Here is a 27,418-nt window from a genome sequence, read left to right as displayed (position 1 = left end):
AGGCCAGCGAGCCTGCGCAGAGCGGGGTGTCGGCCTGGACACCGCCGCCGCACTGCGCATGCTCCGACCTGGCCAGCCGCGCACCGGCGGGGAGGCGGGGCCCATTCTCGGCCCCGCCCCCGCCAGCCGAGGTCCGGCCCCGCCGCCTCGGGCGTCCCGTCGGGCGTCCGGTCAGGCGGCCCTGGCGCCGAGGCCCCGCCCCCGCCATGGGCCCCGCCCCCAGCCTCGGCCTGGTCCCGCCCCTCCGCGTCCTCGCCGCGCTTCCGCCGAATCCCGGCTCGCGCGGGTCTCGAACACTCTGCCAGGCCCCACCCCCAGGCCTCGGCCCCATCCCCACCCCGCCCCCGCCCAACGCCAGGCTCCCTCTGAGCCGTGAGGTCCTGCGCTGCGAGCTCCTTGTGGTTGGCGGCTTCGGCAGCACGGTGAGTTGTGTGGGTCACCTCCGGCCGAAGTTCGGGGCTCTCCCCGGGGACAGCAGGCGTCTGCAGCCCGTGGGGCAGTCCAGCCCCCAGTGGTCCTTCGGGCCCTCCCCCGCTCCCCTTGCCATGGTGGTGGGGCCTGCTCCGACCCCCAGACGCCCCTTGCTAGCCCCAGGAGCGACCAGGTGTGCCCAGGGGTTCCCAGCCTTCTCCCAGCCTGGGGTTCTTCTTCCAAGTAGAATGACAGTGGCCTGGCTTGGGAGTTGAGCTGCTCCTGCCAAACCTCTAGTTGGTCAACACCTGCAAAGCCCGCCTACTCTGCGCTGCTCCCCAGCCTTCTGTTCCCAGGAAGCTTCCAGAACCCCTTCTCTGGCCCTCCTCGCAGGAGGCCCTTAGCAAACCCCCCATACAGAGGCCTCACGCCCTGTACCTTGGTGTGAGAGGAGGGCCCGCCTTTGTATACACTGTGCCCTCATTGCGTCTGTAAACACTAACACGTGGAGAGAGCAAGTGGAAGTTTGAGAGCCACATATGCTGGGCACGGTAATTCCCAAGCACGCGATTAGCACAGCAGAGCAGTTCTCAACTGTACTCCTCGCTGGCTGGGCTCATGAGGAAGCGAAGCGTGGCGTTTCTCTCTGTGTCTCAGCCCTGGCTGACTTTGTTCCGGAAGCACCCTTTGTATACGCGAGCACAGCTTTGGCTTGATTGTGTGGATGGTCACTGGGCAGAGGGAGACTCCTTTGTCCAGAGAAGGGTCACCGCTGCTATTTGCGGAAGAACATGGAGGTGTTGAACATAAAGAGCTGAGGGTTAGACTGGCTTTGAACTCTGCGCCCTCACTCCCAGTATGTCAGCCAGATGCGTCTCTTCATCTCCCAGCCAAGGACGTGATGGTGGGCGGGGGCTGAGTTGCTTTCATGAGTCCCACAGTGCAGAAAACACTCAGGGAGGTAGAGAAGACCTCACAAAGCTTAGCACGCCCTGGGGGGGATCGTCTTTAGGAAAAGGATGTCTGAGCTGCCTCATCCCACCCGCAGCTGGTGGTTGATAACCTTTTAACTCAAGCTTGTCTCAGGAGGCAGTGATGCCAGGTCCACGCTTGCTGAGGTCCAGAGCCCGCGAGGAGAGCTGGCCTGGCTCTGGGAGGCGTTTCATTTCTCCTTGGTTTCTTGGTTTGAGCTAGGAGAGTCGTGTCTCTTACAGTCTGGGGGCAGGGTGAAGTAGGCCTCAAGGGCAGAGCTATATGAAGGTACTTTTCTCGGTGAGCTTTCTTACCATTAAAACACATCCATATCACACAAACTAGACCTAACTGGTGTTATTAGATGCTGCTTTAAAAAGGCCTCACTGTCGGAGATCCAGGTTTAAAGAAATAAAAGCCCCAGGTGTGGACAGTGGTTAACGTCTTATCTTGTTCAGCCGCGAAGGTTCTTGAACCTTTCTTTTCCTGTCTGTCTTGGTCTTGCTTGAGTGCCAGTGGAGCCTCACCTGGGCCTTATCCTCAGCTCAGGCCTGTGCTTCCATGGTTTCCCTTACAGGTCCCACTCAGGGCCCCTCTGTCCTTCCTGCGGAGAGGAGGGCAAGGCAGGCCTGAGGAAGCGTTCCTGTGGACTTCCTCCTCCAGGCCTCTCCTCTTGCTTTTTCAGGAACACCAGTTTACAGTTCTCAGTATTTTTTAATAAACTTCCAAACTGTCTTTATTCTTATTTTGCAGAGGACAAACATTTAGAGGTCAGTGATTCAAACCAAGACTGTTGTTATTTCAGCTCCCTTTTTGGGGGGCATCGATGCCATTTTCAGCTTATATTCTCCTTTGTAGGAAAAGCAGGAAGCAAAACAGTGATTTCTGGATTCTCTTTGCCAGTAAATCCTCTCCCCGGGCCTCCCTGATCGCTCAGTTGGTAAAGAATCCGCCTGCAGTGCAGGAGGCCCTGGTTCGATCTCTGGGTCGGGAGGATCCCCTGGAGAAGGGAAAGGATACCCGCCCCAGTGTTCTGGCCTGGAAAGTTCCGTGGACTGTGTGGGCCATGGGGCCGCAGAGAGGTGGGCACAGCGGAATGACTCTCACGTTCGCTCAGTTTGCCAGGTTTGTTTTCTCTCTGAGCCCGCCTGCCTTCCCGGCCTCAGGGTGCAGTTCCTCTTTTCTGGCCACTCTCCCTGAGGCTTCTGACATCCTCTGGGACCCCTGGGTGCTTGAGGCTTGTGTCTGGGGTCCTATGGCTCTTGTCACAGTCCCCTCTGACCCCCTGTTTCCTGCGTAGTTTCTGGTACAACTGTTTACTGAACGAGCTTGGGTCTTACCACAGATCATCACTTAAATGAAACCTGAAGATTTAAAAATCAGAGACATATAAACATATACTATTGGGTTGGCCAAAAAAAATGTTCAAATGAACTTTTTGGCTAACCCAGTGTTCCATTGGAGGAAAGTGACCTTTTCATGTATACTCACGGTAAATGAACCAAGCCAGTGCCCATTGTTGGTCTGAAAGTGTTCCTGGTTTATCTGGGTGAGGGAATGAGGTGCGAGCTATGTGGGGTGGCTAGTTTTCACTTCTTTGACATCAGTTTTCCCATTCCGTCAGCTCTGGAGGCCTGACTTGGGCATGTTGTTGTTCAGTCACTAAGTCATGTCTGACTCTTTGCGACCGCGTGGACTGTAGCCTGCCAGCCTCCTCTGTCCATGGGATTTCCCAGGCAAGAATAATAGAGTGGGTTGCCATTTCCTTTTCCAGGAATCTTCCCAATCTGGGGATCAAACCTGTGTCTCCTGTATTGGCAGGTGGATTCTTTATATCACTGAGCTACCAGGGAAGCCCTGTATTCGGCTTTGGTAGATGAACATTTGACATCCACTGGTCGAGACAAAATACTGTGAGATGTGTGTTCTGCGGCATTTGGGTAACTGCTGCTTATCTGCTGGTCAGTGGAAAGAAATGGTCTAGTTTTCTTTTAAATTTTCTTAAAATACCAGTATTGTTCAGTCACAAAGTCATATCCAATTCTTTGCAACCCCATGGACTGCAACACTTAAACTTACTTATAGGAGGGTTGTAGGGTTTGGTGAAAGCCACATCAAGAATATACGGGATCCAGTGAATGTCTTACTCCTTTATAACACTGTTAAGATGAATTGCTTAGGAAAGGAATGAAGCATTTCTGTGACATTTTGTAACTTTTGAAGGAACCAGAGTGGTTTTGGCAGACGTGGCTCACGTGTAAATGGGTCACAGACAGTGTCATGTCAAAGTGCTCAGAATCCTTGGCAGTTCAGCCAGTCTGTGGCTGCCACCCTAATGAGGTCTGCTCCAGCTGAATATCTAAACACATAGGTTGCCCCAGGGGCCGCTACACAGCAGTGCCATCCTTGTGTATGTGTGTGCTGAGTCGCTTCAGTCATGTCTGACTCTTTGCAACCCCGTGGATTGGAGCCTGCCAGGCTCCTCTGACCGTGGGGTTCTCCAGGCAAGAATACTGGAGCAGGTTGCCATTTCCTGCTCCAGGGGATCTTCCCAATCGAGGGATCGAACCTGTGTCTCTTATGTCTCCTGCATCAGCGGGCAGGTTCTTTTCTACTTGGGCCACCTAGGAAGCCTTTGACATCCTTGGCCACGTGCTAAATGTGGACACTTGTTTCTGATACTACAAGTTGTTTTCAGTGAGATTGAAGGCCTAGCAGAGGAGTGGGGGTCTCCAGGCTTCACGTCCCCCTTTTATACCCCGTCTTCCCAGCCTGGAGTAAACTCATGTGGTCTGTGACATAGCTGTGATATAAACCAGTTAAAAATTCTGCAGAAACATTTTCTTAGTGTTGTTACCGTATTGTCATGTGTGTATGTGTGTGGCCGTGAAACAAATTGTGAGAGAGCAGTAAATGCCTAGCATGCTTGCTCTCCTACTTGGAAAATTTTCTTGTTAGAATAATTTCCTACCTGGAACACTTGTGAAGTCAGCAGAGTATCAGCCAGGCTCTGCTGCCTCTTCCCAGAAGTCTAGGGGTGAAACTGAATGCATGGTCCACCAATGGCATGACTCGTAAAAGCCAGCACTTGTTAAATCTATTTGTTTTTATTATAGACATCTATCTGCCAGTCGCAATAATGCATTTATGGACATTTTTCTGTAAGCACAGCGCTGCTGGCAGTTTTTACTGACAAACTGAGTCATATGGATAGTAGTTTAGAAAACTCTTACCTTATTGACGGATCGGGCAATTCCAGCCCTGGACGTTCAGAGATTTTAGCTGGATGGGAGAGGGAACTGAATCTCGGGGCAGAATATGGGACAAGGCATTTAAATGTTGTAGTTTAATTTAAAAAAAAAAAAACAAACTCATTATTTTTCATTGTTTTTTAAACTTGAGCTACAGATTACCCCCCAAACCAAAGGACTGTAAGGGGCTGAGGGTGTCCCATTCACATCTGGCCCTCTTGTTGGTGTCAGAAGTAAGAGCCACCCCCTGAAACGTGGGCTTTGTTGCTCCTCTTCAAATGAGACATTCATGAGCTGTAGCAGAGCATTTCTCAGAGGTGGTCTGAGCTCTGCTGTCTCAGAATTACTGAGGGTGCTGGTTAAAAAGGAGATTATTGGATCAGAACCCAGGAGGCTGTCTTTGCAAGCTCGCCAGGGACCCTAATGTTTGAGCATCTCCCAGGCAGTCTTTAGAGTCTCCACCACCCCCCTTATCACGGTGGAGAAGAGCTCTCCAGCCCACACGGGCTCCGGGCTCCCTCCCAGATGGGTCTGCCCGCAGCCGGCGTCACTGTTCTAAGTCGCCTGTGCTTGTGGATCTGTGTATGGTTTTGTAAGTCCTCAGAGACATGTGAATCTCTTCGAATTGCACACCCGACATGTTATCCCAGCTTTATAGTGTTCGGTCTTGTGGTTATGACAGAAGATGCAGATATTACCAAAACTTTGGCATTAGTTTTACAAACAAATGCTAAGCAGTGACAGCCGTATTATATTTCACGCCCATCTTTCCTTCTGAGTGGCTGGCCTGTGTTTTTCACCCTCTGGGTACAAGCATTTTTATGGTCTCAGGTCAGGGTTAACTTCCATATGTACAACCGAATACATTTTTGGGGAACTGAACTGAATTTTTACTGATGATGTGCTGGAGTTGTGGGTGGGAGAACCATGGGAGGGGTTCTGGTGATGCTGTTTCCTGGCTGGGTGGCTTTGGGTAGCTGCTCACCCCCCACTCGCCTCCTCTTCTGTGGGATGGCTGTGATCACATGGACTCGGCCCCCCTGGACGAATGTAAGCACGGGAAGTCATGGATGGCTTTTTGTGAAGCAGGAAGCACAACCTGGATGGAACTTTTAATTTGGAGCCGTAGACTCATAAGACGATGAGACTTACTGTGAAAAGGGCGAGGAACCGACCAGAACCCTTGTTTCCCTCCCGTCTGGTGAGCATCCTGCTTTTCAGTTCGGTTCAGTCGCTCAGTCGTGTCCGAGTCTTTGCGACCCCATGGACTGCAGCACGCCAGGCCTCCCTGTCCATCACCATCTCCTGGAGCTGCTCAAACTCATGTCCATCGAGTCGGTGATGCCATCCCACCATCTCATCCTCTGCCGTCCCCTTTTCCTCCCGCCTTCTGTGTTTCCCAGCATCAGGGTCTTTTACTTTCAGTCCAGTCAGCATCCTTGTTTTCCCCTCATCCAGTCAGTATTCTCGTCCATATACCCCACCCCAACCAGTCAGCATCCTACTTTTACACGATTACACTACCTGAGCCCTCACTTGGGGTGTCACATGCAGGGTTAAGGTTGTAGCCACTGGGAACAAGACTGACTCAGTTTGGACCTGGTACTACGAGTTACTGTGTATGACCTGAGTGAGGGCACTTAACCTCTTCTAAGCCTTGGTTTCTCCAAAACCCAGGAGAATGGCACTGTCGTTCTTAGGGCTGTTGTGGGTTATTGGGAGAGAATTCCATCCGGGGGGAATCAGCCCAGGCCTGGCGCGTGGAGAACACTGAATGATGACCGTAGCTGGTATTTGTTAACTCAGCCACAAAACTGTCTCTGGTGGAGGCAGGACTGGGGGTGGGGTCTTGGTTGGGCTCCCCCTCCGCTGTGTCTGTGAACCCGCGTGTCTGTGGCCCCGTTGGATCTGGAGGGTCATGAAGCCTGGTCCTGATTTGCCAAGTCTCTAAAACCCCTTTCGTCTCTAAGGAGGTGGTTTGCCCAGCTGCCTGTTGGCAGTTTTTACAGTGGATGATTTGGGAGCCGCCGAGGTGGCTGGCCTCCAGGTGCTTCCGCTCAGTGGCAGAGCTCTGAGTGTCCAGAGGTGCTTTGCCGACGGCCGGCTTGTGCTCTGTGGGTGTGGAGCCGGCGGGGGGCTTAGCGAGCGCGTTCCCAGTGGGCACCTCCCGGCTGCGATGGTCCCGAGTCACTGTCTTCAGGAGGTTTGACCTAACCTGTTAAATTGAAAGAAATTCCTGGAGGACCAGACCCGGACTCCGACTCTATGGCCACGGCCGGGAACCAGCAGCGACACCAGCATATGACACTGTCTTCCTGCGTGGACTCCCCTGGGGGCTCAGATGGTGAAGCGTCTGCCTGCAGTACTGGAGACCCGGGTTCAACCCCCGGGTCGGGAAGATCTCCTGGCGAAGGGAATGGCAACCCACTCCAGTAGTCTTGCCTGGAAAATCCCATGGATTGAATGGCCTGGGAGGCTACAGTCCATGGGCTCGCAAAGAGTCAGACACAACTGAGCGACTTCACTTTCACTTTCCCGCGTGAAGGGTAATGAGGGCCAGCAGGTGAGCTTTGTCAGAGTTTGATCTGCAGTGATTTTTGTGTGCATGGGGAAGTGGGCCTTATTTTTGGGTCTCTTTATCCTCATGTTGGGTTCAGCCTGATAGAATACCATTCCAGAAGGTTCTGGCCAGTGCAATGGTGACACCCTCATACTTTTTTGAAGGCCTGCTGGGAACTTCACCCAGTCAGTCCCAGGGAATCCTCGAGGTCACTGCTGAGGGGGACACTCAGGGTCTTTGTCTTGCCTGTGAGTGTGTGGCCTGCACAGGGCCCTGGAGTAGGAGTGATCAGCCCAGGTTTATTTGTAACTAGTGCGGGCATTTCCCATTCACCTTGCAAGCCACCTTTGCAGCCGTGAAACCGGGGTCCTGTCAGAAGTCCTTTTCGGGGTCAAAACATGGTGTAAAGATACATGCCTGTATTTCAGGAGGTGCTGTCACATGCAGTCTGTCGGGCTAGTGCTTTGGGGTCCACTTGGGGGCGTTTCTGGTGGGGAGTGTGGGGTGATGGAGGGACAGTGGGGGAGAGGCCCAAGTTAAGGATCCCCTTTGTTAAAGAGAGGATCCAGCGTTTGGTGTGTATGTGTTTTATTCCCATAAGACTGTCCTCCGGGAAGTGGGAAGTAGGGGCAAGCTGGCTGTGGAGGGGAGTAGGCCCTGTCTGTCAGGCCTGGCATTTGTGTTCTGAAGCTGGGAGATTGCCTTACTGTACCTGTTCGTTTGGGCAGAAATGTCAGTGGGGAGGAGTGAAGCTCATTAACAGGCCTCCCCATCCCCAGCCCGCATTCCATGGGGTTACCTGTGCTTTCCTGCAGGTAGTTGCAGAATCCGTACAATGAAACTGTCAAGCCTGGGGTGTGCAATCACATCAGAATGTAGATTACCAATAAGGTGCATGCTCAGCTTCCTCAGATGCAGGTCACAGACCGTGGGACTGGCCGAGTGGCCGGGGAGCCCACGCTGGAGGATGAGAGGCAGCGGCCAGGGAGGGAGGCCCAGGTGGTCTCTGCTGGTCCCAGTGGGTGTGATCAGGGAGGCGGGGGAAGGGGGAGAACAGGTGCTGCCTGGCGACATGCCCACAGCCAGACTCCGCCCGAGGTTGCCACGTGCCGCACTGGTCGCCTGGCTCCGGCATGCTGGAGGGGTGGTGCTGGGGGGACAGGGACTCCAGGAGCCGGTGTCCTGGAAGTGAACAGCGACCCTTCCTCCTGAGGCTTTCCACACTCAAGTGGAAGTTCCTTGAATAAAGTGCGAGGCACAGAAATGATGTATTTCCCAAAGTTACTGAATTTAGCCAGCCATCCTGAGCAAAGCCCATGTGTGCTATTCTTTATTGTACAGAAGAATCTGTTTCTGTCACCACTGTGTTATCATCAGATTAAGCTGTCGACTCAGATGGATGGTGAGTCGAGGCGGCCGCTGGCTGATTGCTGGACCCGCACCGACCATCCGTCTCCGGGCCGCCCTGAGGGCAGGGGCTGCTGGGGAGGAGGGCAGTGGCGGGCAGGGTGGGGGTTCACTGAAGGGTGGCTGTGCCCAGCAGGGGGCTGTTGAAATTTGTTGCAAGAATGGTTACTTAGAACCAAATGCAGGTTCTAAAATGAAATATTCCTGAAATGCAGCATTATCCACCCCTCTGACTACTGGTGTGGTTGCCTTCTGCCCCCAGAAGGACAGGCTCCGGAGAGCCGTGCATTCTGTCCGTCCTGGGCGGCCAAGGTTTAATGGGATGCAGGACTTTTCTGGGCTGACACTGGGGACCCTGGGCAGGCTGAGTGGTTGATAGCCCTGGACACGCTCAGTCCTGGGTTGGGGGTGACATGCTCGCTGTCGCCCCACCACCAGCTTGAACCCACGTGGGCCCTGAGTCACAATCAGGAGTTCAGTTTCCCTAAACTAAAAGTACGGGCTTTTTTAAAGGCTTCCTCTTAGGTGTTCCTAACCTGTTTATTTTTGCCATGAGTATGATGAGAACGTGTCCTGGAGCCTCTGTCCTGGCCTTGTGGACTGAGAACTTGCTGCTGTCCATGGTATCCTCTGGACCGTTTGTCAGGCCAGAAAAGCCTCCTAAGGTTACAGTTCTGATTTCCTCGTGGTGTTCTCTCCTGTCTATTCAGGTTTCTTGCTCAGAGACCTTCTTTGGGCCCGGGGTGCTTTTACACATGGCTGTGGACAATCCAGGCGGGGTGGATTCTGGAGAAGGTTAGTGAGATATTCTTTTGCATTGGCCGGAAATCATGTTTCCAGTGGTTTCAGATGTAGAAGAAGCTATTTGACGTGCCTCAGTCCTGCTCTGGTGTTCGTGTGGCAAAGCCTACTTCTTAGGGAAGCTCCGAGGCCTGGCTGTGCGGTGTCTGCTCCATTTTGCTGTCTGGGTGCCCACTGCTGCCCTGTGGCTAGGCACAATGGGGCCCTGGCACCGGGCTGCCCGGGGCTGAGCTCGTCTGGAGGGTCACCTGTTGGAAGCCAGGCTGTGCAGGCCAGGCTGGCTCTGTCAGCTCTCAGATTGGAGGCTGTCTCTTGGGGTGGAGAGAAAAGTCCACATGGACTCTGGGTTCATACGGCTGACCTTTCCCATCTCCTGTCCCTTCGCCACTGATGGAGGTGCTGCCTGGCTCCAGCCTCCGCTGCCTGGGTCCTTTCTGCCTGGTGCACCCCACGCCGTCTCCCTGCTTCTGTCCCTGAGCCCTGCTGTCCCACGGGGCCCTGTACGCTGGGCTCCCAGGCAGACACAGGGAGTGAGGACCGCGTCCTCCTCCTCCTGTTGGAGGCAGGGGTGTGGAGATGCTCCAGGAGATCCTCTTTCCCACCCAGGCCCCAGAGGAACACGAGCCTGCCTGGCTCCTGTTGGCACCACTTTTAGCCCCAAGGCCCTCCAGGTTTGTTCTGGCAGCTTCTCTAGAAACCTGTGCATCTGCTCTTTGATCTCAGAGTAAAGGGTGGGAGGCTCCAGAGACTCTTGCCTAGGGATCCTCTTCTGATTCAGCCTGATCATAGACCCTGTCTGTTCCCAGGCTCTCCCTGAATCCTTCCCAAGGCCCCACCCTTCTAGAAGCCTCTTCAGCCCCTGTAATGTCTGCTCCCCTTGGGCTCATCACACGTACACTCGGGTTTCTGGTTGACTTGTATTGTTCTTGTCTCTTGAAGCTGGCATTCTGTCTTGGAAACTCTCCGTGGCCTGGTGTGGGGTTTCAACCCGATGCACGGCCCAGCAAAGGATTCAGGGCACAGGTTCCTATGGATAGAACACGCCCCTAAGATTCACATGTTGAAGCCCTGACCCCCACTGTGACTGTACTGGGAGATGTGGACATTAGGGGATTATTTAGAATAAATGAGGGTTGAAGAAGGGGCCCTGATCCAAGTAGGATCGGTGGCCTTATAGAAAAGAGAGGGTGATCTTACTGGGCAACAGGTGGCTGCCTACAAGCCAGGAAGAGTGCCCTCACCAGAAACCAAATCAGCTGGAACCTTGATCTTGGACTTGCCAGTCTCCAGAGCTGTGAAAAAATAAATTTCTGTCTGTTAAGCCACTTAGTATGGGATATTCTGTTATAGCAGCTCAGTCTGACTAATACAAGGTGAGGTGCAGACTAAATAATGTTACTTCAAAAGCACAGAACTCATGAGGGGTTTGTGTATGAAGTTGGCATTTGGAGATAAAGATAACTTGGTAATCAGTGTTCAAAAACAGGACTGTTTGCAGGTTTAGCTCTTGGCATCCCCAAAAATGTGTGTATCAGAGTAAAAGAAAACAGGATGAACAGAAACCCAAGTCTTATTACCGGGATCCCAGAAGTTTCAGAAAGGAAATCTGGCAGATTTGGTCAAGACACCGGAGGGCCAGTGGACCATGGACAGGCCTGGTGTCATCCTGGTGCTGGGCAGACCCTGCTGGACTGCGGTCAGGACCCCAGGCCCTGAGGGCAGCTGGGAGGTGGGACTGGAGTAAATACTGGATGACTGGGTTTCTTAAGCACGAAGAGGGGTTATCGTACGGCCTACAGCCTCAGCTTGTTAGTTGGGAGTTTCTGTTTCTTTTTTTTTTCTTCTCGGTCCTGGGTCAGTTCGTACTCTGCTCCTGCTGGAACCGAGGAGCAGCACGTGGTCATTCTGTTGGGCTCTAGCGAGGATCCTAAGAACCATGCGGTTTGCTGCTTTTCATGCTAAGGTGTCTTGAGGATTTTTGGAGGACTCTGTAGAGTTGGGGACTAAGCAGGGCACTTCTCCCTGGAAGCCTGCCAGCCCACACTTCACCCGACTGGCCTACGTTAAAACTGTGGCCATCAGTGAGGGGATGTAGTAAATAAAGGTGGGAGACTTAGATTTACTCCTGCCCAGGTCGCCAGTTTGCCAGAAGCCACAGTGTGTGTTGTGGGTCTGTAGAACGTCTCAAACGTGTGGGTATTTTTACGATTGTTGCAAGGAATGCTGAAGTTGTGACCTTTCACCATTTCTGATCTTCGACCCTTTGCGTCTTCAGAGGGTGACCGGCGCTCTGCTCCCAGGCCCGCTCGGGGCCCAGCGGTGGCTGGGAGAGACTGCTGTGTTTGTCGAGGAGGGGCTGGGGTCTGGGGCGGGGCTGTGTGCTCTGCTCAGTGCCCTACTGTTAACACCTGAAACGTGGGTTTGGATCCTCAGTTATGTTTTATTTATCAGCACAGCTGTGCTTGTCGTTTAATTCCGTACTGAGAGTCTAATCATATGATTAACCTTGAGGCCCCTCTTGTAATTACTAGTGATTGATTCTGTTTAACCTTGAAATCAATAAGAGGAGCCTCGTGGTGTGGCGTGCAGTCCGTAAACAGGGTTCTGTAACAGTAGCAGTACCAGTTTGTCCCCAGAGCAGATTGGATGGAGCTCCACATGGGACCCGTTTTATATACCTGCTCTGGTGTCCTGTTCCTTCCGGGACTTGCGTTGCTACCCCAAGTGCCGCCAGCGTGCCCTGGCCCCAGCCGGCAGGGCGGGACGTGCAGCCATCGGTCTGGGAGCGCCGAAAGGTGAAAACACTTCAGGCAGTTCAAAGTATATCTTACAAGTGCGCGTTGGGCCTTCGGGATGTTATATCGAAAAGCCCAATTGTACAGTTACCATGGGAACCCAATTAGAATAGATTGCTTGATTTTGGGGGGACGGCGGTCTTGCATCTTGACCAGAAATCTAATGAGTTTTAACTGTTTTCACGTTCCTATGCTGACTTGCTCCACCAAAGCATTATTTCTTCACCCTCCTCTTTGTTTCCAGCTTTAGCCGAAATAGGAAAAAAGTTCTCTGGTGGTGGTTTAGGAGGAAGTCTCCTAGAGAGATGTGACAGGTTTGTGTGGCAAAGTTCGTGCGGGTGATGGTGGCGGCAGGGCAGACAGGCATTTTCTTTTGATGACTCGGGTGTGCTCCTGTCCCTCCCTTTTGCCCTGGGCGTCAGGTGGGGAAAGAGGTGTGCAACTCTGTTCGGTCCCGTGTTTGCAGGCGGGCGATTGGCTTCTGAAAGGCCCTGGGTTTTCCTCATGGAGAGCGCAGGTGGGTGGGCAGGGCGAGATCACAGGACCCTTCCCTCCACACCTGTATTCCTGTCCCTGTCTGGGCTCAGCAACTGTGCACTCCTAAAACTTCCTAGAGACTCCAGAGTCATACGTCAGTACAACGTTGAAAATGTTTTAAATATTTACTATTTCATTTAAGCAACACTAAACATTTTTGTTGCTCAAGTGTTGTATTTAATATATTCTTACTGCTTTTCTGTCTCCCTGTTCTATAAATTACAGGAAAGGAGTGTTGAAATCACCAACTGTTGCTGGAGATGTGTCTGTTTCCTATTGTGTTCTCTGTTCTTGCTTCATCTGTTTCAAAGTCTTTTATTCGGTGCTTGCATATTTAGAATTTTTACGTCCTTTTCGTGAATTAACCCTTTTGCTCTTAATGGCCTTTAGTCTTAGCAATTTCCTTGTTTTGAAATTATGTGTTTGATATTCAGATAGCCACTCCAGCTTTCTTTCCATTACCGTTTCTGTGGTTAATGTTTTCCCGTTCCTTCACATTTTATCTTTACATTTAACACATGTTTCTTATAGACAGCTTGCTAATCGTAAGGTCTTTTTAAAACTGAAGTATTCGGACTACTAACATGTTACGTAATTACCAGTGTGGTTGGGTTCAAGGGCACCACCTTGATACTTGTTTTCTCCTTGTTCTGTTTGTTCCTTCACTCTTCTCCCTCCGTTTTCCTGCCTTTATTCAGATTATTTGAATATATTTTTAAAATGATTTCAATTTACCATGTATCTACATTGGCTCTTATTGGCTCTAGGGTGTATAATGGTCATAATTAGCTCATCATAGTCTGCATTCACATTGTATTATTCATCGTCATGTAGAGTGTAAGAACCTTCCATGAGTATATTTCAATTTCTCTCATCCTATTTCTTGGGGGATTATATTTAGTTGGAATGTTTTATTTCTACATATGTTATAAACTCCAAAATATACTTTTATTGTTTTTGTTTTAGGCAGTCCATTGTCTTTTAAAGAGATTAAAATTGGAAAGGCACTTTTATGTTTATTTGCATATTTACTATTTGCATGCCCTTCACTCTTGGGAAATATAAATTTCCATCTGGCAGTCCTTTGTTATGCTTATGGAACTTGCAGCAATGTGTCTCAGATAAAGGTCTGCTAATATGTGAATTGTCTTACCTTTGGTTTTTGAATAAGGCTTTATTTTCACTTTCATTCTTGAAAGATATTTTGCCTCTCACAGAGTCTAGATTGACCCTTTCCCCGTTTTCATGCTTTAAGTATGTTCCGTTGTGTCCTGCCTTGCATAGTGTCTGATGATCAGTTTGCTGTCCCTCTTAATTTTGTGCCTCTGTGTGAAATTGTCTTTTCCCACCTCTTCTGACTGTTTCTCAGGTTTTTTTCTTTAACACTTCTTTTTAGCAATTTTGTTTATGATTTGTCTTGGTTTAGTTCTTTATGTTTTCGTCTGCTTTGGTTTCATTGAGTTTCTTGCAATAGTGAGTATAGGTGTTAATCAAATATGAAGAAATAGTCATTGTTTCTTCAAATAATTTTCTGCCTTTTTCTAGGACTCCCAATTGCATGTGTTAGACTGCTTAATGTTGTCCCACGTCTTCCTGTGGTCTTTTTCTCTCTTCCTGGATAGTTTCAAAAATGTTGTGTGTTCATTTTCGCTCACTTCCCCCCTTCTCTTGTATCTACTGTGTTCCTCACATCAGAGTTTTCAGTTTAGATAGTCTGTTTTCCGTCTGCACTCCATTTGGGTCTCTCTTACATCTTCTATGTTTTTCATCATGTTTCTGTTTTCTTCTCTCTTCTTGAACATAGGAGACATATTCATTGTAGCTGTTTTAACCCGGGCAGGCTGGCTTCAGAGTCTGGGACCTTTAGTGCATGGATTTCGTGACAGCATTTTGGCTGACAGAAGACTTTTCTGTTTGTTCTCTGATTCTTTGCTGTATTTAGATCATTGTGGTTGCCAGAGGACCATGTGCTAGTAACAAAAATTGAATATGGCAGGAAACCTAGACTAAGGAGAGCTTGAAGTGAAAGTGAAGTCGCTCAGTCCTGTCTGACTCTGTGACCCCACAGACTGTAGCCCGCCAGGCTCCTCTGTCCATGGAATTCTCCAGGCAAGAATACTGGAGTGGGTAGCCATTCCTTTCTCCAGGGGATCTTCCCGATCCAAGGATTGAACCCACGTCTCCTGCATTGCAAGCAGATTCTTTGCCATCTGAACCATCAGAGAAGCCCAAGGATAGCTTTTGCAGGTCCAAATGAATCTGAAATAGAGCTTACAGGTGGCCATGATGAAAAGGGAAGAGGATGTGATTAGTGACTATCACCATTCAGGAGAGAGAGACCTTTTCCTGTGGAGGAGTTTGTCTAGGAATTTTAGAATAAGGGATGGTAAGCGATTTAATGTTGGCTTTAAAAAAAATGCAGGAATGGTTTGGTTTGATTTTGTTGTGAGTCCTCACTGGAAGCCAAGCGTATCACATTGTTGCTCGGGGAACTCAGAAGGATGGTCCAGGTGGATCGCACTGCTGGCCCTCCTTGACGCAGGGGCAGGGCACAGGGAGAGGCCTGACTGCAAGGGGTGTCTCAGGGTGGGTCTGTGTCACCCGGCGTTCTGTGGAAGCAGAGGGCAGCCGCAGGGTGGCCGTTGGAGCCGTCCCTCATGGTCTTGCTCAGCTCTGACTTCTGCTGGATGTGAGAGGCACTGGGGGAGAGTGGAGCGCCCCAGGTGAGGGCTGCAGATATGGCTGTTCCTCGTCTGATCTCTGTGCCCACATGTCTCCGTTGAGAATGGCCCGGCCCCAGCAGCCCTTGGCCCCCTGTGGCTCTTGCTCCTCCCAGTGGCCCCACCTTCTGGGTTCTGGTGACACCTCATCTTCCCAGCATCCCCCGGGATGAAAGGTGGAAGCAGCCAAGTCCTGAGGGGGCTCACACTCTCCTGCTGGCCTCGTGATGCTCCTGTTCCTTGTGTGTCGGCCTGCTTCTGGTGTTTAAAGGGCCTGGGGGTTTTCCTGCTTATGTTAGGTAGATCCAGGTCAAGGCTGGGAGTGACTCATGGGTGAGTGACACATAGGTATCTGGAGATGTTGGTAGAAACAAGTTGTGCTTCTGTTAAGAAATTTAAAGCAGTTATTTGGGGTTTTACTCCCAAGGAGGGATTCCCCCAGGTGGCTCAGTGGTAAAGAATCTGCCCACCAATACAGGAGACCTGCGTTCAATCTCTGGATCAGGAAGATCCCCTGGAAAAGGAAATGGCAATCTACTCCAGTATTCTCCATGGGAAATCCCACAGAGAGGAGTCTGGTGGGCTCTTGTCTGTGGGGTTGCAAAGATTCGGATGTGATTTAGTGACTAAACCACCACCACCTCCAAAGGAGGATGATTCCAGCCAGCTCCATATGGAAAGGACAGAAATGGGAAGTCAGAGAAAATTAAGGGCATTTTCAGTTCTTGTCACCGCTGTGGTTTTAAATGTGTGGTGTCAACAGAAAGGTAGTTTGCTGAGGGCTCTGACATTGGTGTTTCATGCTGTCTAAGAGGAGACCAGACCGTGGAAGAGTGCATTTCTCCCAGCTGAATGTACAGCCACTGCCGGTGTATCTCCGACCAGCCTGGACCTTCCTCGCTGATGTTTAACAGAGATGAAGACCGCATTACCCCCCGTGTTGCCCTCTGTCCAGCGATGCGGAGAGCTCTGCACGTGAGAGCTGAACCGCTGTCTGGGGGCGCGTGTGAGCCGCTCCGCACGTGGCGCAGCGGGCCGGGCTGTCTCCGTGCCATGTGCACACCCGGGAAGGTCAGCAAAGGCCAGCGCGTCCCTGCGCTGTGCTCCTGGACCGGCACGGCGCTGTCAATCAGCTGCGCTCCCGCATAAACTAGACGCTGGCAGAGCGTGCCCGTGTTCGCAGAAGCGTGTGCAGACGCGGGGGTTGCGTCGGGGTGTGCCCGCGCCCGCACGGGTGTCACACGTGCATACGGAGCGCGTGGCTGAGACTGTGCTGATGCTGCCCCGGGTGCCCCCACTGGCCGGTGCCTCCTGTCGCGTTTGAGTGTTCACAGCGCCCCGGTGACGCCGCGTGTCTGCAGTTCCTGCGGAACTAAAGTCGAAGTGCGTTCCCTCAGGACGTTTGCAGTTACGTATAAATTTTAGTCTGCACGTACAGATATCCATAGTGTGCTGGTTTCCAGCGGGAGACTGATCTGTTTTTGTTTTTGTTTTCAGTCTCAGATGATTGAGTTTCGAAAGTTTCTCAGCATAATATTCAGCTTCTGGGAAAAGTGTTCCTTGCTCTTTCCTATCACCAGGTACACATTTCCAGGGTTGTCAGTTTTCCATTTTGTGGAATTTTGACTTCAGGGTTCTTTGCTAGATTAATTTGACCTTTCCTGTTCTTCTGATGCAGATGTTTTCTTTCCTCCTTTCTTTCCCTCCCTCTTTGGTCCTCCCCTTTCTTACTTTCTAAAATTTTGCGTTGTTTGAAGCCCACTGAGGAGTATATGAGACGCACGTGTAAGCCGTGGAGGGAAAGTCACGAGCAGGACCCCTGTCACCTCCGCACCAAGTGGCGTTTGTCTGGGCGCCTCCTCTCCTTCCCCAGCCCCGAGCAACGCGCACACTCGGTTGCTCAGGATTTTGTTTCATCAGTTTAAACATTTCATTTCATTTTCTTCTGGTTTCTGAAGCTTCTGTGGAGACGTCAGCTGTCAGCCTTGTTGTTGCCCCTTTGACAGTACTGGGAACATTTTACTCTGGTTGCTTTTAAGATTTTTCTCTCCATTTCTCTGTGGTTTGAAACTGGTTAACTGTGTGGTTAGTTGTGAGTTGTCTTCATACTGAACCCTGTTTGGAGTTTGCTGAGCTTCTTGAATCGCAGGGTTGGTATCTGTTACTCTCAATGTACTGATTCAGGTGTGTCTCTCCTTCCTCTGCCTGCTTTCCTTCTGGGGTTGAATCACAGGAGTTGGTCCTGTTTCCTGTGTCCTCAGGGCTCTGGGGCTCTTGTTTGCTGTTCTGTCTCCTGTTCTGTTTCGCTGCCATGATTTGCATTCCCTCTGGGGGCCTGTCTTGTCAATCACAGATCCTGTTTCCCACACTGTTCCATCTCCTGTTAATCTTTTCCAGTGAGTTCTGAATTTCAGACTTTGTGCTTGTAGTTCTAGAATGTCCATTTCATATTTTAATAATGTGTTTCCATTTAGTATTTAAAATTCTCCAGTCTCATTCATTTTGTCTGTCTTTTCCTATTTTTAAACACAACCTCCATAATTATTTTAAAGTTCTTGTCTGTTAATACCAGTATGTTGGAAATACATTCTTCTGCTTGCATTTTCTGTTTTCTCTTCTCTTGACGGTTTGGTGTGCACATGCACACAGTTATGTACATGCACATGTGTGTACACATATGTGCGTACACACATCACATGGGATAGTTTCTGTATGTGGGATAATCCCAGTTTTGTGTTTAACTCTTTTACCTGATCTTTTTTCATAAGTGCTTGTCTATGAATCTGAAAACTTTGCCAACATAATTTCTAGAGATGACATCAGTTCAGTTCTGTTGCTCCACCATGTCCGACTCTGTGACCCCTTGGACTACAGCACGCCAGGCTTCCCTGTTCATCACCAACTACCGGAGCTTCCTCAAACTCATGTCCATCAGGTTGGTGATGCCATCCAACCATCTCATCCTCTGTCGTCCCCTTCTTCTGCCTTCAATCTTTCCCAGCATCAGGGTCTTTTCCAATGAGTCAGTTCTTCACATCAGGTGGTCAAAGTATGGAGCTTCAGCTTTAGCATCAGTCCTTCCAATGAACACCCAGGATTGATCTCCTTTAGAATGGACTGGTTGGATCTCCTTGCAGTCCAAGGGACTCTCAAGAGTCTTCTCCAACACCACAGTTCAAAAGCATCAATTCTTCGGCACTCAGCTTTCTTTATGGTCCAACTCTCACATCCATACATGACTACTGTAAAAACCATAGCTTTGACTAGACATGTCTTTGTCAGCAAAGTAATGTCTCTGCTTTTTAAAACACTGTCTAGGTTTGTCATAGCTTTTCTTCCAAGGAGCAAGCATCTTTTAATCTCATGGCTGCAGTGATTTTGGAGCCCAAGAAAAGAAAGTCTGTCACTGTTTCCATTGTTTCCCCATCTATTTGCCATGAAGTGATGGGCCTGGATGGCATGATCTTCGTTTTTTGGAAAGTTGAATTTTAAGCCAGCTTTTTCACTCTCCTCCTTCACCTCCATCATGAGGCTCTTTAGTTCCTCTTTTCTTTCTGCCATAAGGGTGGAGTCATCTGCATATCTGAGGTTATTGATATTTGATTACAGCTTGTGTTTCATCCTGCCTGGCATTTTGCATGATTACTGTTCATAGAAGTTAACTAAGCAGGGTGACAATAGACAGCCTTGACGTGCTCCTTTCCCAATTTTCAACCAGTCCGTTGTTCCATGTCCAGTTCTAACTGTGGCTTCCTGACCTGCACACAGGTTTCTCAGGAGGCAGGTCAGGTGTTCTGGTTTCCCATCTCTTGAAGAAGGGATGACATGGTGTCCCGTTATAAAGGTCTAACATGATTTCATTGTTGGTTATTTAGGGCAGTTTCAAGTCTGAGACTGTGTCCTAAAGAAAATTTTGTGTGCAAAGGTATTTAACGTGGTATGCTTGAGAAGACAGCCAAGTAGGGAAGTCTTCCTGTATCTTAGAGAATTCTTAACCAGCCTCTGGGATTCTTGATTTTGAGGACTACATCTTGTAATTTTGGATCCAGAAGTATTACAGTCATTGATTCGTATCCTCATCCAAAGCATCACCTACCTGCCGTTTTTCAGGGTCTCATCTCCTGAGTGGGGCTGTGCTGGTTGTGTGTCTGACTCTAAACTCGGCACACAGGGCCCTGCCTTCGTGGAGCTTGGGCTCACGTTGGGTGTGGTGACTGAGGGAGCAGCCAGTGCTCAGTGGTCGGCTCCTGGTTTATCCACAAGTCGACCCGTGACCTCCTGGGTCTGAGTTTCTCTTATGTGACTGACTGGGCTGGCTAGCACTGCCGACAGAACTTTTGGCCGAAGCAGAATATACCTGCGCCAGCCAGTGTGGGAGCCACCGGTCACACGTGGCTACTGGGCACTTGGAGTGTGATGAGTGTAACTTATGAACTGAAGTTTAAATTTTTATTCTAATTCATTAAATTTAAACCAGAGCCCCCACCCTGTGATTCATAGCTGCTGTGATGGACATGACTACCCTCAGTTCAGTTCAGTCGCTGTCGTGTCCGACTCTTTGAGACCCCATGAATCACAGCACGCCAGGCCTCCCTGTCCATCAGCAACTCGCGGAGTTCACTCAGACTCATGTCCATTGAGTCGGTGATGCCATCCAGCCATCTCATTTTCCATCGTCCCCTTCTGCTCTCGCCCCAATCCCTCCCAGCATCAGAGTCTTTTCCAGTGAGTCAACTCGTCACATGAGGTGGCCAAAGTATTGCAGTTTCAGCTTTAGCATCAGTCCTTCCAATGATCACCCAGGATTGATCTCCTTTAGAATGGACTGGTTGGACCTCCTTGCAGTCCAAGGGACTCTCAAGAGTCTTCTCCAACACCACAGTTCAAAAGCATCGATTCTTCGGCGATCAGCTTTCTTCACAGTCCAACTCTCACATCCATACGTGACCACTGGAAAAACCATAGCCTTGACTAGACAGACCTTGGTTGGCAAGTAATGTCTCTGCTTTTTAATATACTATCTAGGTTGTTCATCACTTTCCTTCCAAGGAGTAAGCGTCTTTTAATTTCATGGCTGCAATCACCATCTGCAGTGATTTTGGAGCCCCCCAAAATAAAGTCTGACACTGTTTCCACTGTTCCCCATCTATTTCCCATGAAGTGATGGGACCAGATGCCATGATCTTTGTTTTCTGAATGTTGAGCTTCAAGCCAACCTTTTCACTCTCCTCTTTCACTTTCATCAAGAGGCTTTTGAGTTCCTCTTCACTTTCTGTCATAAGGGTGGTGTCATCTGCATATCTGAGATTATTGATATTTCTCCCAGCAATCTTGATTCCAACTTGTGCTTCTTCCAGCCCAGCATTCCTCATGCTGTACTCTGCATATAAGTTAAATAAGCAGGATGACAGTATACAACCTTGACATATTCCTTTTCCTATTTGGAACCAGTCTGTTGTTCCATGTCTAGTTCTAACTGTTGCTTCCTTACCTGCATACAGGTTTCTCAGGAGGGCAGGTCAGGTGGTCTGGTATTCCCATCTCTTTCAGAATTTTCCACAGTTTATTGTGATCCATACAGTCAAAGGCTTTGGCATAGTCAATGAAGCAGAAATAGATGTTTTTCTGTAACTCTCTTGCTTTTTCCATGATCCAGCGGATGTTGCCAGTTTGATCTCTGGTGCCTCTGCCTTTTCTAAAACCTGCTTGAACATCTGGAAGTTCATGGTTCACATATTGCTGAAGCCTGGCTTGGAGAATTTTGAGCATGACTTTACTAGCGTGTGAGATGAGTGCAATTGTGCAGTAGTTTGAGCATTGTTTGGCATTGCCTTTCTTTGGGATTGGAATGAAGACTGACCTTTTCCAGTCCTGTGTCCACTGCTGAGTTTTCCAAATTTGCTGGCATATTGAGTGCAGCACTTTCGCAGCATCATCTTTCAGGCTTTGAAATAGCTCAACTGGAATTCCATCACCTCCACTAGCTTTGTTCATAGTGTGGATTAAATGTTTGTTTAATGTTACATAGTGGTCTTCAGAATCCACTCTGATTCTGACATTTGGTTTTCTTGTTTTTATTATTTTTTAAATTTGTCACTAAATTTAAAAATATGAGCATTAAAATCTCTTCTTTTTTGTTGTACAGATTACAGATTTTTCCTTCTTTGTGCTGTTTTAACAGGGACATCCCCTCCATGGGGAGAGGAATTTGAACAGGACACTAAAAATACAAAGTAGGCCAAATTAGAGAAGAATAAAGGGTGTTTTTGGAAGTTCGCCTGTCTTGCAAAACCATTTAAGTAAGCTGAGCCATTGCTGACACCACACGTGGGCTCTTCTTTCAGCTTCACAGTGTTCCTTTGACCAGGTTTTGGATTTTTGCCAAAACTAACAATTTAAATTTGCAATTCAGTTTTCTGTTATAAGTAATTGCTGTTTGTAAATGAGACTAATTTCTCTTTGAATTTGCGGTGCAAATAATGTCATTTAGAGTTACAGATCTCTTGATCCTCTGGGTGCAAGCAAAACAAATGTGGTATCGAATGCTGGAACTGGGCAGGGTTTTTCTATGAATCTTAAAATACGTGCTTTGTGAAACTGGGTTAAGTTATTTTAGCAACTATAGTCACTTGGTAATTAGGTGATTGGGTTTATTTGTTATAATTGAGTGCTTATTAAAGTTCAGTGTGTTTTTTTTATCCCATGGATCAGAAGCTTTTATAGGCCAAGTGATAAGATACATCCTCTGCAGTTCATTCGCTGATTATGACTCATTACAAATGATGGATGACCTCCTAAACTTTTAAATTCCTGTTTGCTTGTAGAGAGCGAAATTCTCACCTTGCAGTCGGGCCTGCTCCAAAATTCTGGAGCCGTCTTGCGTAATAACCCCTTACAGTCGATCATGTTATGCGGGTGAGAAACGATAACGGGGCATGCTGCCTCTTCCAGATGCAGATGGCGTTTGGTCTGCCCTGCTTATCTCTCTCCGCCAGGACTCCTCCCCCTTTTCTGGGCAGAGCTTCTGCACATCGTTAAAGTGACATCAGGGCCTCATCTGGTGTGAGTTCCTGCAGAAACAGCCCCGTGCCTGGTCACGGAGGGTGTGATGGCCTTCGCAGAGCCTTCCCGGGACCGCGCGGGTCTGCCCGTGAAGGCGCTGGCAGAGGGGATGCTCTGTCATTGCTCGGTGCTCGGGCATGACCAGGGCGAGGGGCAGACCTGCCTCTGTGAGTGGCCGGATCCAGAGAGCACGGGGTGACCAGGCGGTCTGGTTGTTTGGAGACTCCCTTTTAATTTTATCCTCATCCTTTTGAAGAAGAGAAGATTAATCATTTGTTTCTTTGGGGTCATGCTTTGTGTTTTATAAACATCTGTGCTATGTCGCTTTAGTCGTGTCTGACTCTCTGTGACCCTGTGAACTATATGTAGCCTGCCAGGCTCCTCTGTCCATGGGATTCTCTATGCAAGAATACTGGAGTGGGGTGCCGCCTCCTCCAGGGGATCTTACTGTCCCAGGGGTCGAACCCAAGTCTCTTATGTCTCCTGCATTGGCAGGCAGGGGAGGCACAGATGTGTGGGATTTTCTTTGTCACTCTCGCTGTTTCTCCAGCCACCCCCCACCTCCTAGTCTAGTTTGAGCCTCCTTATTTACGCGTACTTTCTGTTTGCCTTTTTCACATGATCCAACAACAAGTACATTTTAAAAGTCATTCAAGTTGAATGAATGGCTAGTGAGAAGAGACTGCTTTTGTATAATAACAAGATTAATACCTTGGCTCAAGGGACATAACATTTTAGTAAAATTGAAATTCGTATAGTTATCCTAGCTGTGCTCTCAACCTCTGGCTTCCTTATAAAAATGTCTCGGTAAAATACTGTTGGCCCTCTCCAGCCATTATTTCCACCCGAGTTACACGGCCTGACCCTGCACTCGCTGGGGGTTGTGAAGTTGGGCCAGCCCTCCCGGCTCCTGTCTCATCAGCTCATGCGACTGTTGGAGGTGAAGTGCTGGCGCTGGCTGTCTCCGTGGACTGGGTGTTTCTGGGGAAAATACAGGGAGAAATTTCCTCCCCAAGTAGTGTTTTGTATTGTTTTACATATACTCATGAATAATCTGTCTGCCTTCCCCTTTTAATTATTCCCCTCTAACATGCTGGTCTTGATGGCCTCGTGTTTCCCTTTTCTTTGGCTGGAGAGACCTGTTGGGTTAGATGCTGAGGAAAAGATCTGAGTGGCTCCTGATTTTAAATAGGAGTCGCCCCATCTCTAGTCTGATTTATAATGTGATAGAAAGCTGCTGGCCAGCTGACTCTAATCTTAATTTAAGATCTGTTTAACCTTTTTATTTCCCAGCAACAGCTCACATCCCCCTCCCCAGACCTGGGTCTCTGTACCAACGCTTTTCAGAGGCAAACGTGCAGCTCATGGTTCTGAACCCGAGGTCGCAGGAGGGGTTTACACTGGGAGCGCTAATGCCTGTCCACCGGGCTTCCCCTCCCGGGGCAGTGGGGGTGATAAAGGCCTGCAGATGCCTGTCACCCTGCCTGCTCCCGTCTCCCTGTTTCTGAATGGCCAGGTCTTCAGGGTCAGGGTGGACCTTGTGTGCACAGTTGTCAGTGGAGTCGGGGGGCTTTTCTGACTTTTTATTTTGAATAACTTTAGCCTCGTTTCTGTACCCCGTCCATCTAGTTTTGCATAGTGTTACTGTCTTCCATGGCCCTTGTCCATAACCCGGTGCAGTTCCCACAGCCCGCGAATCAATGTACAAGGTATTAGCATATGAATCAGCATTAATTAGTGTTGTGTAATCCTGTAAGCCTTGTTGGAATTCCAGCACTTTTTCACTCGTGTCCGTTTTCTGTTCTGCCATCCAGTCCTGGATCCCACATGGCATTCAGTCGTCATGGCTCCCCCTTGTCTAGTTCGTGGGGTCCCTCTCTCCTTTTTGTGACCTGGACACTTTGGAAGAAGGCCAGTCAGTTATATAGCAGAATGTCTCTCCTTTGGGTTTGTGATGTGGTTTCTTGATTAGATCGAAGTTCACATTTTTGGTGAGAAAAGCACAGAGATGAGGACCCCCTCGGTCATCACGGCACGCATGGAGTCCACGTGTCATTTACAGCCACTGGGAGAAGGTGGCGTTGCTCATGCTTCTCCAGCTGTAGAGTTACAGTGTCCTTCTCTGTAGCTAATATCTTGAGGGAGGTGTTGTGGGACCGTGCACATACCCCGGCTCTCAGCTTCCACCTGCTAATTTTGGCACTCATTGTTGTGTCTTGTCTGCAACAATTATTGCTGTGTTGTTGGCCTGATGACGTGTGCCCCCTTCGTTTTTTCTTCTTTTACTAATTGGAATTCTTGTGAGTGAAGACCTCTGTGTTCTTTCCCACTTACTGCTTTATTCACTGAACTACCTATGTTAGTATGGACTCATGGGTATTTATTTTATATCATGGGTTGTCATCTGATACTACCGTGATTTATTCTATTAGTCAGATGGCTTTCACCCCCTGAGATTGGCTCCTCTTTTTGACATGCTACCCTCTAGTACTTTTTGGCCCCACAGTGTAATCCAGGCTTATCGTGTATTTTTCCTGCCCCAGTCCTGGGTTTACCCACTTCTCCAGGGAGCCTACATTCCTTTTCCTGGAACGGGAGGTTTAGAAGCTGAGACCCGGGCACTGGTTTGCTCGTTGCTGTTGAGATGCTGGTGCCTCGACCCCTGTGAGTGGATGGAGCCAGGGCGTCTGTGTAGGTGCATTGGCCACACACGCGCAGCAGAATGCACTTGCGTTTATTTCTGCCCGTCACCTCTGTGCATATTAGAGGCTGTGTGTTTGCCCTGGTACCTGCAGTTTGGATCCAACCCAACAGATTGCAGTTTTGCCACCACCTGCCTCCGGCGGTGAGGAATCTGGCTCTTGTGATGGGCACGCACTTGCTTACTTATGGGTTCTTTTAAACAGACTCCGGTGAACCTGTGTCATTGTGTTGGCTGTTACTACCACAGGGATTACTTGGTAGATGAAGTCCCGTTTGCGAAGGAGGGTATTTCCTGTGCTTGCTTCACAAAAGGTAGTCCACAGAATTCATTTAATTACCTGTGTCAGCGTGGTTAGGAATTCAGGCTTGACATAGAGAGAAAATGAAGTCATTTTGTTTTCAGAATAGATGGCATGCTTTCAGGTAAACTGACCGGCTAATTAGTTTATTTTCAAATACATAAAAGTCATACATTGAGAAGAAATAAAACAACAGAGGTCCTCTGATACTATTTTATGTGAAGAATAGTAGTTACTTTTCATAGGATTCTCTATTAATTTAGGTTTTTTTTTTTCTGTAAGCTTATTTTCTTTGAATTCCCATTTTTGTCAAATTGATACATTTTAACTAAATTCATGAATCTTTGTTGTAAACATAAACATTAAAAATTAATTAGATAAGCAAGAAAACCTTCTTCAAGTTCTGATTCTGCATTAACATATTGGGGTCACACAGTGTTCATACTTTAAGGTGTGGAAAGTCAAGTGTTTTATGAAAATACTATATTTTTATTGTTCATTTGCTAAATTGTGTCCAACTCTTTGTGACTCCATAAACTTCAGCACATCAGTCTTCCCTATCCTTTACTATCTTCTGGAGATATATATATATATATATATAAAATACTGTATCAGTTCAGTCACTTAGTCATGTCCGACTCTTTGCAACCCCATTGACTGCAGCACGCCAGGCCTCCCTGTCCATCACCAACTCCCAGAGCTTGCTCAAACTCATGCCCATCGAGTCGGTGATGCCATCCAACCATCTCATCCTCTGTCGTCCCCTTCCCCTTCTGCCTTCAATCTTTCCCAACATCAGGGTCTTTTCCAGTGAGTCAGTTTTTTGCATCTGGTGGCCAAAGTATTGGAGTTTCGGCTTCAGCATCAGTCCTTCCAATGAATATTCAGGACTGATATCTTTGCAGATACTGTATCATGTAGGATCTTACACCTGACTCCTGTTTCATGATTATATATATATATTTTTTTTTTGCTGGAATTGAGTTTGCTGGTGGGAAAGGACCATAAAACTTAGCTGATAGAAACCAAACTTTTTGTGAGTTTTCAGCAGATGAAGACTGAAAATTGCTGAGCATCTTTGGGCAATGCCTGGAAGCTGTTCTAGCAGGGCTGAAGCATTTCCATGCCCGTGCCTGATTCCCGCACACTCCTTCCTGCGTGGCCACCAGGTTAGTGTGTGACCTGGAGACACCTGTAGGCCCTCTGTGGAGGCTTCTGCTCTGTGAGCCACCTGGATCTGCAGGGGCTGTTCGGTGGTATCTGTCACTGCAGAGTAGCTGAGCCTGTCCTTATTAACATGGTGGAATGTGTCTGCGTCTGGGAGGTAGTTGCCAGTCCCGCAGAAATCCAGGCGTTGGAGTGTGTTGGATTTGACCTTGAATACTACCTGCTAGGGCTGAAACTGCAGTACTTTGGCCACCTCATGCGACGAGTTGACTCACTGGAAAAGACTCTGATGCTGGGAAAGGTTGGGGGCGGGAGGAGAAGGGGACGACGGAGAATGAGATGGCTGGATGGCATCACCGACTCTGTGGACATGAGTTTGAGTGTACTCCGGGAGTTGGTGATGGACAGGGAGTCCTGGTGTGCTGTGGTTCATGGGGTCGCGGAGAGTCGGACACGACTGAGCCACTGAACTGAACTGAACTGAACTGAACCACCGGCTACTTCTGTGCTGTGCCCTTGGGCTCGTTGCTCACCTTCCCAATCTGTTTTCTCATCTTCAAGTCATTTGCTCTACCTGAGGTTTGCAGGGAGGAGTAACTGAGATAATGTATGTAAAGCACCTGGCACAGTGCCAGGCATGTGCAGCTCCTAAATCTCGTTCCTACCCAGCTAGACCTTTGGTATCCAATGCCATGGGGTCACCTATGTAAACGTGCAGAAGTCTTCTTTTTGG

General features: G+C 49.0%; 1 protein-coding gene across 14 annotated transcripts in view; it reads left to right on the top strand.

The window, feature by feature from the left end:
• The first annotated feature begins 264 nt into the window (after nucleotides 1–264).
• The window catches only part of LOC129535564 (NBPF family member NBPF4-like), a 203,223-nt gene continuing 176,069 nt past the window's right edge, over nucleotides 265–27,418 (top strand). For 10 of the 14 annotated variants that reach the window (XM_088835687.1, XM_088835685.1, XM_088835689.1 and 7 more), the window contains exon 1: nucleotides 272–422. The gene's annotated coding sequence lies outside the window, so the exon portion shown is untranslated. Of the gene's footprint in view, nucleotides 423–21,223; nucleotides 25,532–27,418 lie in introns of those variants that run through there. The other 4 variants (XM_088835680.1, XM_088835678.1, XM_088835690.1 and 1 more) reach the window with 3 other exon arrangements.

This window comes from Moschus berezovskii, chromosome 4 (genome assembly GCF_049115385.1).
Source record: "Moschus berezovskii isolate FMDL1 chromosome 4, NW_MosBer_1.0, whole genome shotgun sequence".
Lineage (NCBI taxonomy): Eukaryota > Metazoa > Chordata > Mammalia > Artiodactyla > Moschidae > Moschus > Moschus berezovskii.
Note: the sequence above shows the minus strand (reverse complement) of the source record. Positions and strands in the feature narration are given on the sequence as shown.